This window comes from Aotus nancymaae, unplaced genomic scaffold (assembly GCF_030222135.1).
Source record: "Aotus nancymaae isolate 86718 unplaced genomic scaffold, 86718_ANA_hifiasm-v0.15.2.pri h1tg000010l, whole genome shotgun sequence".
NCBI classification, from domain to species: domain Eukaryota; kingdom Metazoa; phylum Chordata; class Mammalia; order Primates; family Aotidae; genus Aotus; species Aotus nancymaae.
The window spans coordinates 63,625,670-63,636,357 of NW_026988421.1; the positions used below are offsets into that span (position 1 = coordinate 63,625,670).

The 10,688-nt window shown below is 49.1% G+C and overlaps 1 long non-coding RNA gene across 1 annotated transcript; it reads left to right on the forward strand.

Annotated features, from left to right (window-relative positions):
- The first annotated feature begins 203 nt into the window (after positions 1–203).
- On the forward strand, positions 204–8,679 carry LOC105722639 (uncharacterized). Its single transcript, XR_002479514.2, has 4 exons — positions 204–646; positions 1,994–2,123; positions 5,911–6,933; positions 7,333–8,679. It is a non-coding gene; the product is annotated as an uncharacterized LOC105722639 (long non-coding RNA).
- Positions 8,680–10,688: the final 2,009 nt, after the last annotated feature.

Consider the following 10,688-nt stretch of genomic DNA (forward strand, 5'->3'; position numbering starts at 1 on the left):
TTTTTTTTTTTTTTTGAGACGGAGTTTCGCTCTCGTTACCCAGGCTGGAGTGCAATGGCGCGATCTCGGCTCACCGCAACCTCCGCCTCCTGGGTTCAGGCAATTCTCCTGCCTCAGCCTCCTGAGTAGCTGGGATTACAGGCACGCGCCACCATGCCCAGCTAATTTTTTGTATTTTTAGTAGAGACGGGGTTTCACCATGTTGACCAGGATGGTCTCGATCTCTTGACCTTGTGATTCACCCGCCTCGGCCTCCCAAAGTGCTGGGATTACAGGCTTGAGCCACCGCGCCCGGCCGTCGATTGTATTTTTAACAGCAAGTCCGCTGGCGGTGAAAGGCGCTCGGGGATGGCTCTAGGGCCGCCAGGGCCCATTCCCTCCGCGAACACCCCTCTACCCGCAACGTTAGGGTTGCGCAAGACCTCCCGGCCCGGCGGATCCCTGCGGCGGGCTCAGCAGCCCTCCTCCACTCTCAAGATGCCGTCTGATGCAACCGTAGAGGACAGAGTTTCAAGTTTCTCGAGATAGAGAAGCGAAAGAGGATCCGAAACCGCGCTTCACAGCTGAATCTGATTTCGGATTCCTGTGGAAGAAGGCGGAAGCGCGGAGTTGGAGGCGCAGAGCCGGGCAGAGCAGAGGCGCGCAGGTCTGCGGGGGCACGAACGGGATGGGGCATGCGCGGGCAGCGTCCAGTGGGCCCCTTGGGGTGGGGGTGGGAGTCGAACTAGGGAGAGTCTGTGGAAGGGCTCAGTTGTAACTTCACACCTTTCCCCGTTGTTTACTGATTGATCTTCAACTCTCTCTCCTGTGGAACCCTGTAAGAGTTCCTCCGTCTCCCTGTAAAATGGGGATAAGGTGTGTGATGCTGAAGCCACCGTGGGGCACACTCACCATCACCTTCTTCCAGACAGGGGAAACAGCCTGGAGACGCAGATTCTACCCCTGCCCCCCTACCCCCACCCCAGGCCAGCCCTGCCACCACCTGCTGGTTCTCTGAGCAAGTCACCCCTTCACTGAACTTCCATTTCCTCATCTGTAAAATGAAGGAGGTGAGCCCAGTGTGGTGGTACCTGTAGTCCCAGCTACCTGGAGGCTGAGGCAGGAGGATCGTTTGAGCCCAGGAGGCAGAGACTCCGTCACAAAAAAAGACTCCGTCACACACACACACAAAGGTAAAAGACAGGGTCTTGCTCTGTCTCCCAGGCTGGCGTGCAGTGGCATGATCTCCGCTACTGCAACCTCCACCTCCCAGGTTCAAGCAATTCTCCTGCCTCAGCCTCCCGGGTGGCTGGGGCTACAGGTGCCTGCCACCACACCCAGCTAATTTTTTATATTTTTAGTAGAGATGAGGTCCCACCGTGTTAGCCAGGATGGTCTCAATCTCCTGACTTCATGATCTGCCCACTTCGGCCTCCCAAAGTGCTGGGATTACAGGCATGAGCCATCGAGGCTACCCGACCCTGTATTTAAAAATATATATATATAAAATAAAATAAAAGAAAAACGTTATAAAAAATAAAAAATAAAATGAAGGAAGTGAACAAACTCAGGAATTTCATATGAATGGCATAAATGACCAAATTAGAAAGAAGCAGCTTCTCTCTCTTTTTTTTTTTCAATCTTGTGCAGGTTGGCTTCTAAGCCCCAGCTTCCCCTCTGCCCTCTGTCCCCTCCTCCCTCCCTACTATACTCCAGCCCCCCAAAGCCCTCCCAGTTTGAGCCTCCTTTTGGAAAACATCTCTGAGGGTGGTCCCGTTGGTGGCCGTGACTAAAGGGCTGCAAGGACACCCCTCTGGGGGATTTCCAAAATAATGAGGAAGTCAGGCCCAAAACTGGGCCTCCCAGACAGCTGGCATTTGAGTGTGTCCCCTGAAGGATCTGCTTGACTTGCACAGTCTTGAAGCCTTCATGTCTGGGTTTTAAACACAATTTCAGTTAGTAGCCAACAGTTCAGATCAAGAGTTCACACGGCCTGTTTGACGTATTCTTGCAGAGTCTCACCTGCTCCGCTGAGCCGAGCTGTGGGAAGTGTCCCCACCCAGCCCCATGGGATCCCTGGGGATCTGAAACTGACATTTCTGCTTTAGGTGCCGAAACACGTAGCAGCAGGACTTGGAGTGCAGGTGAGTGCAGTGGGGAAGTATTTTGCCATCAGAAACCCTGAGCCTCTATGGATGAGAAATTCTGCAGGGGCAAAGACTGGCCTTGAACCCAGAAATGTCACAGTGGACTCTGGGCCTTGGTTTTCCTCATCTATACAATGGTCGATCAGACTAGTGGTCTTTAAGGGGCCTGTGAACTGGGCACTGTAGGCATTGTAGGGGCCATGCACTTCCTCAGTGAGAGTTTCTTGTTTTGTCCTCACTCGGAGGGCACACTCCTCAGGCTGGTGGTGTGGGCCATTGCCCTAGAGTCCCTGGGACCTGACCCTACCACGAATTCTGCCTCTCTCCCTTCAGCCCTTGTCCCTCCCTCCGTGCCCTGGCTTGGCACCGTTCTGGTCTTTGCAACCCTCCACGGGCACCTCCACCTTTGACCCTGGTACCCTCCTGCCCTCGAACTGTCTCCCCACACTACCCTGCCCTCCACTATATGTGTCTGCCTTCTCCTTCAGCCCACAGATATTACTCACCGTAGTCGCCAGCCCTATGTTAGGCCTGGGAATTCAAGAGAGAATTAGAGCCCTTTGAAGACCCCCAGCTCTACTGGGGAGAGAGACCCATGAACAGGGATAGAGAGGGGTAAATGATTGAGTAGGTGAGTACAGGGCCTGCAAGGCCACTCAGCTCAGACTGAGGGAATCAGAGAGAGCTTCCTGGAGGAGGCAGTATCTGAAGTGAGAAGCGGAGGGAAGTCCACCAGGCAAAGACAGCAGCTTGGGGAGAGTGCACTAGGCGGAGGAAATGGCATATGTGAAGGCCTGAGGAAAAGCAGAGCACGATGCATGCATGCCCTGGAGGGCTGAGGCTGCACCTGGGGAGGTCCGGTCCCAAGGCTGAGAGCAGGTTTTGGAGTCTGGAAACGCTACATCCTCTGCTGTCTCCCTGGCCATGCAACTCCTTCTAGGCCTGACATTCCCCACCTTCTTGAAAGCAAGATCATGTGGATACTGTTCAGCACACACGTCTGGTCTCCCTGGCAAGTGCCCAGCTCTGGGCCTGGACCCTCCCAGCAGCACTACCCAAGGTGGCCGGGCTGAGCTCATCAGCTGCTCACTGGGGATCCCTCCCCGGACCCCAGCCCTGCTTCAGTCACCCACTAAGTGATCCCTGGCATGCAACATGTCCTTGGCTCCAGAGGGGTTAGATTCATGGGGCTCCAACAGGCAGAGCTGCCCCTTGTGGCATTTTGAGTACTCATTGGGGAGGTTTGGGTTGTTGCAGGGATGTGGGAGGTACTGCTGGCATTTGGGCCAGAGACCGGGACGGCTGAACATCCTGCAATGTCAGAGCCGCCCTTGGGGACAAAAAAACTGTCCTAAGTATTCCGAGTTTTTCTTTTTTTTTGAGACAGCATCTTGCTTTGTCACCAGCCTAGAGTGCAGTGGCGTGATCCTGGCTCACTGCAACCTCCGCCTCCGAGGTTCAAGGTTCAAACGATTCTCCTGCCTCAGCCTCCCAAGTAGCTGGGATTACAGGCATGTGCCACCACACCTGGCTAATTTTTGTATTTTTAGTAGAGACGGGGTTTCACCATGTTGGCCAGGATGGTCTCGATCTCCTGACCTCAGGATCCACCCATCTTGGCCTCCCAAAGTGCTGGGATTACAGGCGTGAGCCACTGTACCCAGCCTAGTATTCTGATTTTCAAATGTCCCTTCTGTATCGTCCCCAGTTTCTCCCACTTTCTTTCTTGTCCTGACCGAAAATCTAAAGTGCCTTGACTGCTCCGTGACCCAGCCAGCAGGAGGGCTTCCCAGCATGCTTGAACCGAAACCACAGCCTTGAGCATTCCCAGGCACTGATAACGATGTCTAGGTTATTGCCCAAAACCCTGAAAGAAACTGGCCCCAGCCTTGAGCCCAATTCCTGAAACCCTGACCCCGTGGCTGTGGACACAACTAGGGGGACCACCTTTCTCTCCTGGCCGCCTGAGGATATGCGCAGCCCCGTGGATTGAGCGCCCCTAGTAAAAGCCTGGACTCATCACCCAGGTGATCCTGCTTCTCTCTTTGGAATCCCAGCTGGCCCCTCAGGATGATTCGGGCACTCCCTTGTGGGAACTCCGAGGCCACCATTTTTGGGGCAACCCTAGCGGAGGGCTGGGGGCAAGACAAGACACTTTCAGATATTCGTGTCAGTGAAAAACCAAACTCCATTTCACACCTAAACACAGGGTATTTTTGGCATATTTTATTTTTTACTTATTTTATTTTATTATTATTTTTGAGATGGAGTTTCACTCTGTTGCCCAGGCTGGAGTGCAATGGCACGATCTCAACTCACCACAACCTCCACCTCCCAGGTTCAAGTGATTCTCCTGCCTCAGCCTCAAGAGTAGCTGTGATTACAGGCACCCACCACCATGCCCAGCTAATTTTGTATTTTCAGCAGAGACAAGGTTTCTCCATGTTGGTCAGGCTGGTCTCAAACTGCTGACCTCAGGTGATCCGCCTGCCTCAGCCTCCCAAAGTGCTGGGATTACAAGCACGAGCCACTGTGCCCGGCCTATTTTTAATTTTTTTTTTTTTGAGACAGTCTTGCCTTGTCACCCAGGCTGGAGTGCAGTGGCAGATCTCAGCTCACTGCAGCCTCTGCCTCCCAGGTTCAAGTGATTGTCGTGCTTCAGCCTCCCGAGTACCTGGGATTACAGGTGTGTGCCACCATGCCCAGCTAATTGTTTATATTTTTAGTAGAGATGGTGTTTCACCATGTTGTCCAGGGTGGTCTTGAACTCCTGACCTCAGGTGATCCACTCGCCTCAGCCAACAGTTCAGATCAAGAGATCACATGGCCTATTTGACCTGTTCTTGCAGGGTCACGCTTGCTCACGCTGAGATTACAGGCGTGAGCCACCACAGCCAGCCTTTTTACATATTTAAAAACATATTCTAAGAACACAAATTAGTGGAAGACTGGACTTTTTTTGTAGGGAACTTTGCCAAGAGTTTCACCATTTCAGAAAATCACAGCACTAACAGCAGCTTCTCTCCCAGGGTCATGTCCCCAAATAGCATCCTCCCCCATCAGCATTGGTGGCTGGGTGTCTGTGATGCTGCCTTTGCAGTGTGACAGTATTGCCTTTTCACTGTGATGGCGCTGGTGGCATAAAAGCCACCATGGGTGGGGTGCAGCGGCTCCCACCTGTAATCGCAGCACCTTGGGAGGCTGTCGTTGGCCGTGAGACCGGCATGTCTGCCGGGAGTCTCTTGACCAGCAAGAGGGTCCTAATACCTGGAAGAGAGAGTGCGCGGAAAAAAAGGGAGATAGAGAAGATGGGTCCGGAGGTCTGAAATGAGCTATGCTCAGATCAGCGATTTATTCTTTGTGCACAGAAGTTTATATATGATTTTACGTACAGTGACTGACGTCAGTTTTCTTACAGAATCATTATCGGGGAAAAAATAGAAAGTTACAAGGTAACCAAAGGAGGTTCAAAGTAACCAAGGGAGGGGGCAATATGCGAGCTTACCTAAAGGTCACAAAAGATTCTTATCCTCTTATCCATTGTTACAGAAAATGACGTTAAGACAGGTGGGCAAGCAATAAATCAGGAAGGGAGCAATTTTCTAGTAATACAGTGAATGATCTCAATGCTTCTGTGACTACAGGTAAACAGAGTCATAGAACTAGCCCAGAACAGGGACTTCAACAGAAAAACAATAAGCTGGCATTACCTCAGTCATGCTCTAAGAGCAGTGAACTGAGAGTGACTCTCTGTAAGCTTAACATTTCCCACATCTTCCTGTAGCCACCTCACTCGACTGCACCCAGTGGAGGGAAACGTGTCTGGGCTCAAACCCCGTCATGGCAGAGACACGGAGGGGCCTCTACGCTGGTGGGGGATCCCCACAGGAGGCTGAGGCAGACAGATAGATTGAGCCCCAGAGTTTGAGACGAGCCTAGGCAACATCGTGAAACCCCATCTCTACTAAAAATACAAAAAATTAGCTGAGCGTGGTGGTGTGCACCTATAATCGCAGCTACTCAGGAGGCTGAGGCAGGAGAATTGCTTGAACCCAGGAGGTGGAGGTTGCAGTAAGCCAAGATCGTGCCATGGCACTCCATCCTGGGTGACAAGAGCAAAAACTCCATTTCAAAAAAAAAATGTAAGGAGGCCACTTTTTCTGTAGCAATAGTGTAAGAAACAAACGAAAGAAGGAAAGAAAGAAAAGAAAAGAAAAAAGCCACTGTGGGTGGAACTGCTGGGACTTCAGGAAGCAAGGCAGCAGCGCTGCACTGCGCAGGTCTCCCTATGCCCCCATAGATAAGCACCTGCAGAGACAAAGCACACCTGTGTCATTAAGTACACACACTTTCACCTCTTGTGTGATGTGCAGGCTTGCACACAGAGCACCTGCTCCTGAGCAGGCCAGCCGTCAGCAGAGTGAGCTTGTCAGAGTTGGAGCCACACGAGCCTCTGGTCTAGGGAACACCGTTTATACCGGAAAGAAAAACGAACAGACACAGGGTGGGTATTCAGATCTGGGCATTTGGCAGACAGACGACATTTTCTCATAAATGAGCAAAGTGAGCCTGTCCCTTCAAGAAACGGAAGCATTTGTTGCCAATGATGAAGTTGGAGCTTGGAGCTTTCCAGGGAAAAAATTTGTGTACGCCACCACAAGCTTGACAACTTGTCAGTATTTAAAGATTTTTCTGCTAACAAATGCTATTTTTTGACACTGTTCAGTGACAGGTCATCTTTTGGAAGATGTATGTGATTTAATGGGCACAAAATTTCAAAATGACCCCATGATGCTGCAAATCACATGTGAGTAAAACAGTCATTCACAGTACAAGATATGCCGGGTGCGGTGGCTCACGCCTATAATCCCAGCACCTTGGGAGGCCGAGGCAGGCAGGTCATTTGAGGTCAGGAGTTTGAGACCAGTCTGGCCAACATGGTGAAACCGTGTCTCTACTAAAAATACAAATATTAGCCAGGCATGGTGGCACATGCCTGAAATCCTAGCTACTTGGGAGGCTTAGGTGGGAGACTTGCTTGAACCCGGGAGGTGTAGGTTGCAGTGAGCCGATGTGGCACCACTGCACTCCAGCCTGGGCAACAGAGTGAGACTCTTGTCTCCAAAAAAAAAAAAAAAAGTGCAAGATCTTAGGCCTGTTTATTTTAATATAACAAAGCATGAAATGTTCATTGATATGGTTTCAGATTCTACATTATAACCAACCTTGCAGAAACAACTGCTTGTTAAGTTCTGGTGTAGCGTTAAAGGAGAATATTCACAATTATCTGAAAAAGCTATCAAAATACTTGTCTTTTTTCCAACTGCGTGTTCACCGGAGATTGGATTTTCTTCAATCAAAACATTATATTGCAGGGCACAGTGGCTCACCCCTGTAATCCCAACACTTTGGGAGGCCGAGGCGGGTGGATCACCTGAGGTCAGGAGTTCAAGACCAACCTGACCAACATGGTGAAACTGTCTCTACTAAAAATACAAAAAATTAGCTGGGCATGATGGTGCACACCTGTAATCCCAGCTACTCAGGAGGCTGAGGCAAGAGAATCACTTGAACCCGGGAGGTGGAGGATGAAGTGAACCAAGACTGCAACATTGCACTCCATCCTAGGCCACAAGGACAAAAGTTCATCTCAAAATAAAAAAAAATAATAAATTAAAAATAAACAAAACCAACATATTGCAACAGACTGAATGCAGAAGTAGACATGAGGTGCCTGTAATCCCAGCACTTTGGGAGGTTAAGGCAGGAGGATCACAAGGTCAGAAGTTCAAGACCAGCCTGGCCCAGATGGTGAAATCCCATTTCTACTAAACATACAAAAATTAGCCGGGCACTGTGGCAGGCACCTGTAATCCCAGCTACTCAGGAGGCTGAGACAGAATTGCTTGAACCTGGGTGGCAGAGGTTGCCATGAGCCAAGATCGAGCCATTGCACTCCAGCCTGGGCAATAAAGTGAGACTCCATCTCAAAAAAAAAAGTAGACATGAGGCTCCAACAGTCTTCAGTCAAGACAGTTGCTTGAGAGATTTGCAAAAGTGTGAAACAATGCTGCTTCTCTCACTAAATTTCTGTTTGCTTTGGAAATGAAGATATTTTTCATAAAAATATGTTGTTTATGTTTACATGTGATGAGTTCATTATTGTTACTCAATAATTATTAAAAAATATTTTTTTAATAATTGTTACTCAATAATTATTTTAAAAAATTTTAAGTACGATATTTTAAAAATTATTTAAAATAAAATAATTTAAAATAGAGATGAGGGCCAGGCGCGGTGGCTCACTCCTGTAATCCCAGCACTTTGGGAGGCCGAGGTGGGCAGATCACTTGAGATTAGGAGTTTAAGAATAGCCTGACCAACATGGTAAAACCTTGTCTCTACTAAAAATACAAAAATTAGCCAGGCGTGGCGGCGCATGCCTGTAATCCCCGCTACTCGGGAGGGTGAGGCAGGAGAATCGCTTGAACCCAGGGGGCGGAGTTTCCAGTGAGAGGAGACCGTGCCACTGCACTCCAGCCTGGGCAATAGAGTGAGATTCCCTTTCTTTTTTTATTTTTATTTTTATGACAAATTTTTGTTCAGGAGAGATTCCCTTTCAAAAAATTTATGTAACAATAAAGACATTAAAATAATTTATTTTTTATTTCTTTTTCTTTTTGTATGAATCGACTTTGGATAAGAAAAATCATCTGCTTTTTAAAGAGCTGGGTTTGGGTGGTGGGGAACCTATTGGGTGCAACAATGTTGAGAGCACTGCCCTCTGGCGGCCACTTCCAGTATAGTACCAGAGAGACGGGGAAGCTGCGCTTGCTATTCTAGGACTGACCACGAGACGGCAGAAGAACATAGTATTTGCTTTTCTATTTTTATTTCTCTTAGCTACTTTTTCTTTTCTATTTCTATTTGCTTCTTTTGTATTTTCTGTTCCTTCTTTTCTATTTTTTTTAAAAACTTAAGTGTGGATATGGGGACTCGCTATGTTGCCCAGGCTGATTCCCAACTCCTGGGCTCAAGTGACCCTCCCACCTTGGTCTCTCAAAGTGCTGGGATTACAGGCATGAGCCACCATGCCTGGCCCAAAAGTCTGTTTCTGATGTCTAGGTTGGTTCTCAGAGCCTCACACTCAGCCGGGTTCCCAGGGATTGGGGCAAGAGTGACCTCACAGAGCTGCCCACAGTAATGATGCCTGAAGTGCTCGGATTAGCAGGCTAAGCCTTGTCTTCTCTGCTTCCACAGGAACTCACAGCACCCCTAGGAAGGGCCACACCCCCACCCTAAATTCAGACAGACAGAATGCAGACCTGGACAGCAGGGACACAGTAAGTTGCTGGGTGCCAAACCTGGCCACCACTGTGCTGGCTCTGGGAAAACTTGCATCTATAAAACTTTTAATCTCTAGTAGGTGCTCAGTAAAGTCATTCACTCTTTCAGATCATCAAGAAAAGATGTTGGAGCACCTACAAAGTGCCAGGCACTCTCCTAGCCACTGAGGACACAGTGAGGAGCAAAAAGGGCCCAGGCCCTGCCCACATGGGACTTATAATTTGGTAAGGGAACAAAAAGTTTAGTCTCAAGAAATCTAAGTTTGGTTAGATGCTGTGAAAAAGGATGGGGTGCTTTAAGGGCACCTGAGAGCGGGGTCTTATTTACCCTGGGAGCCAAAAAGAAGCATAAAGGTTGATATGGTTTGGACGTTTGGCCTCCAAATCTCATGTCGAAATGTGATTCCTGGCCAGGCATGGTGGCTCACACCTGTAATCCCAGCTCTTTGGGAGGTCAAGGCAGGCAGATCACTTGAGGTCCAGAGTCCAAGACCAGCATGGACAACGTGGTAAAACTTGGTCCGGACTATATCTGTAGTCCCAGCTACTTGGGAGGCTGAGGCAGGAGAATCACTTGAACCCGGGAGGTGAAGGTTGCGGTGAGCTGAGATCGTGCCATTGCACTTCAGCCTGGCAACAGAGCAAGATTTCATCTAAAAAAAAAAAAAAATTATCTGATAGAATTCTGAATTCCTTCTCTGTGTTATTTTGAATTTCTTTGCATTTCATCAACAGGATTCGGTCTGAAAAGTCACATAAGTCTGTTTCTCCAGGATTGGTCCCTGGTGTCTTATTTCGTTCTTTTGGGAGGTCATGTTTTCCTGCGTGATGCTGCTAGATGTTTTTTGCCATCTGGGCACTGAAGAGTTGGGTATTTATTGTAGTCCTCATTGTCTGGGCTTATTTGCACCCATCCTTCTTAGGAAGACTTTCCGGATATTTGAAAGGACTTGGGTGTTGTGATCTAAGCTGTATCTGCTTTAGGGGGCCCCCTACACCCAGTAACGCTGCGGTTCTTGCAGACTCATAGAGCTACTGCCTTGACCGTCTCAGACAAGATCTGGACAAATTCTTCAGATTAGCAGGCAGAGACTCTTGTTCTCTTCCCTAACTTTCTCTCAAACAAATGGAGTCTCTCTCTGTTCTGAGCCACCTGAAGCTGAGGTGGAGTGACACAAGCACCCCCGTGGCCACCACCGCTATGACAGTGCTGCAG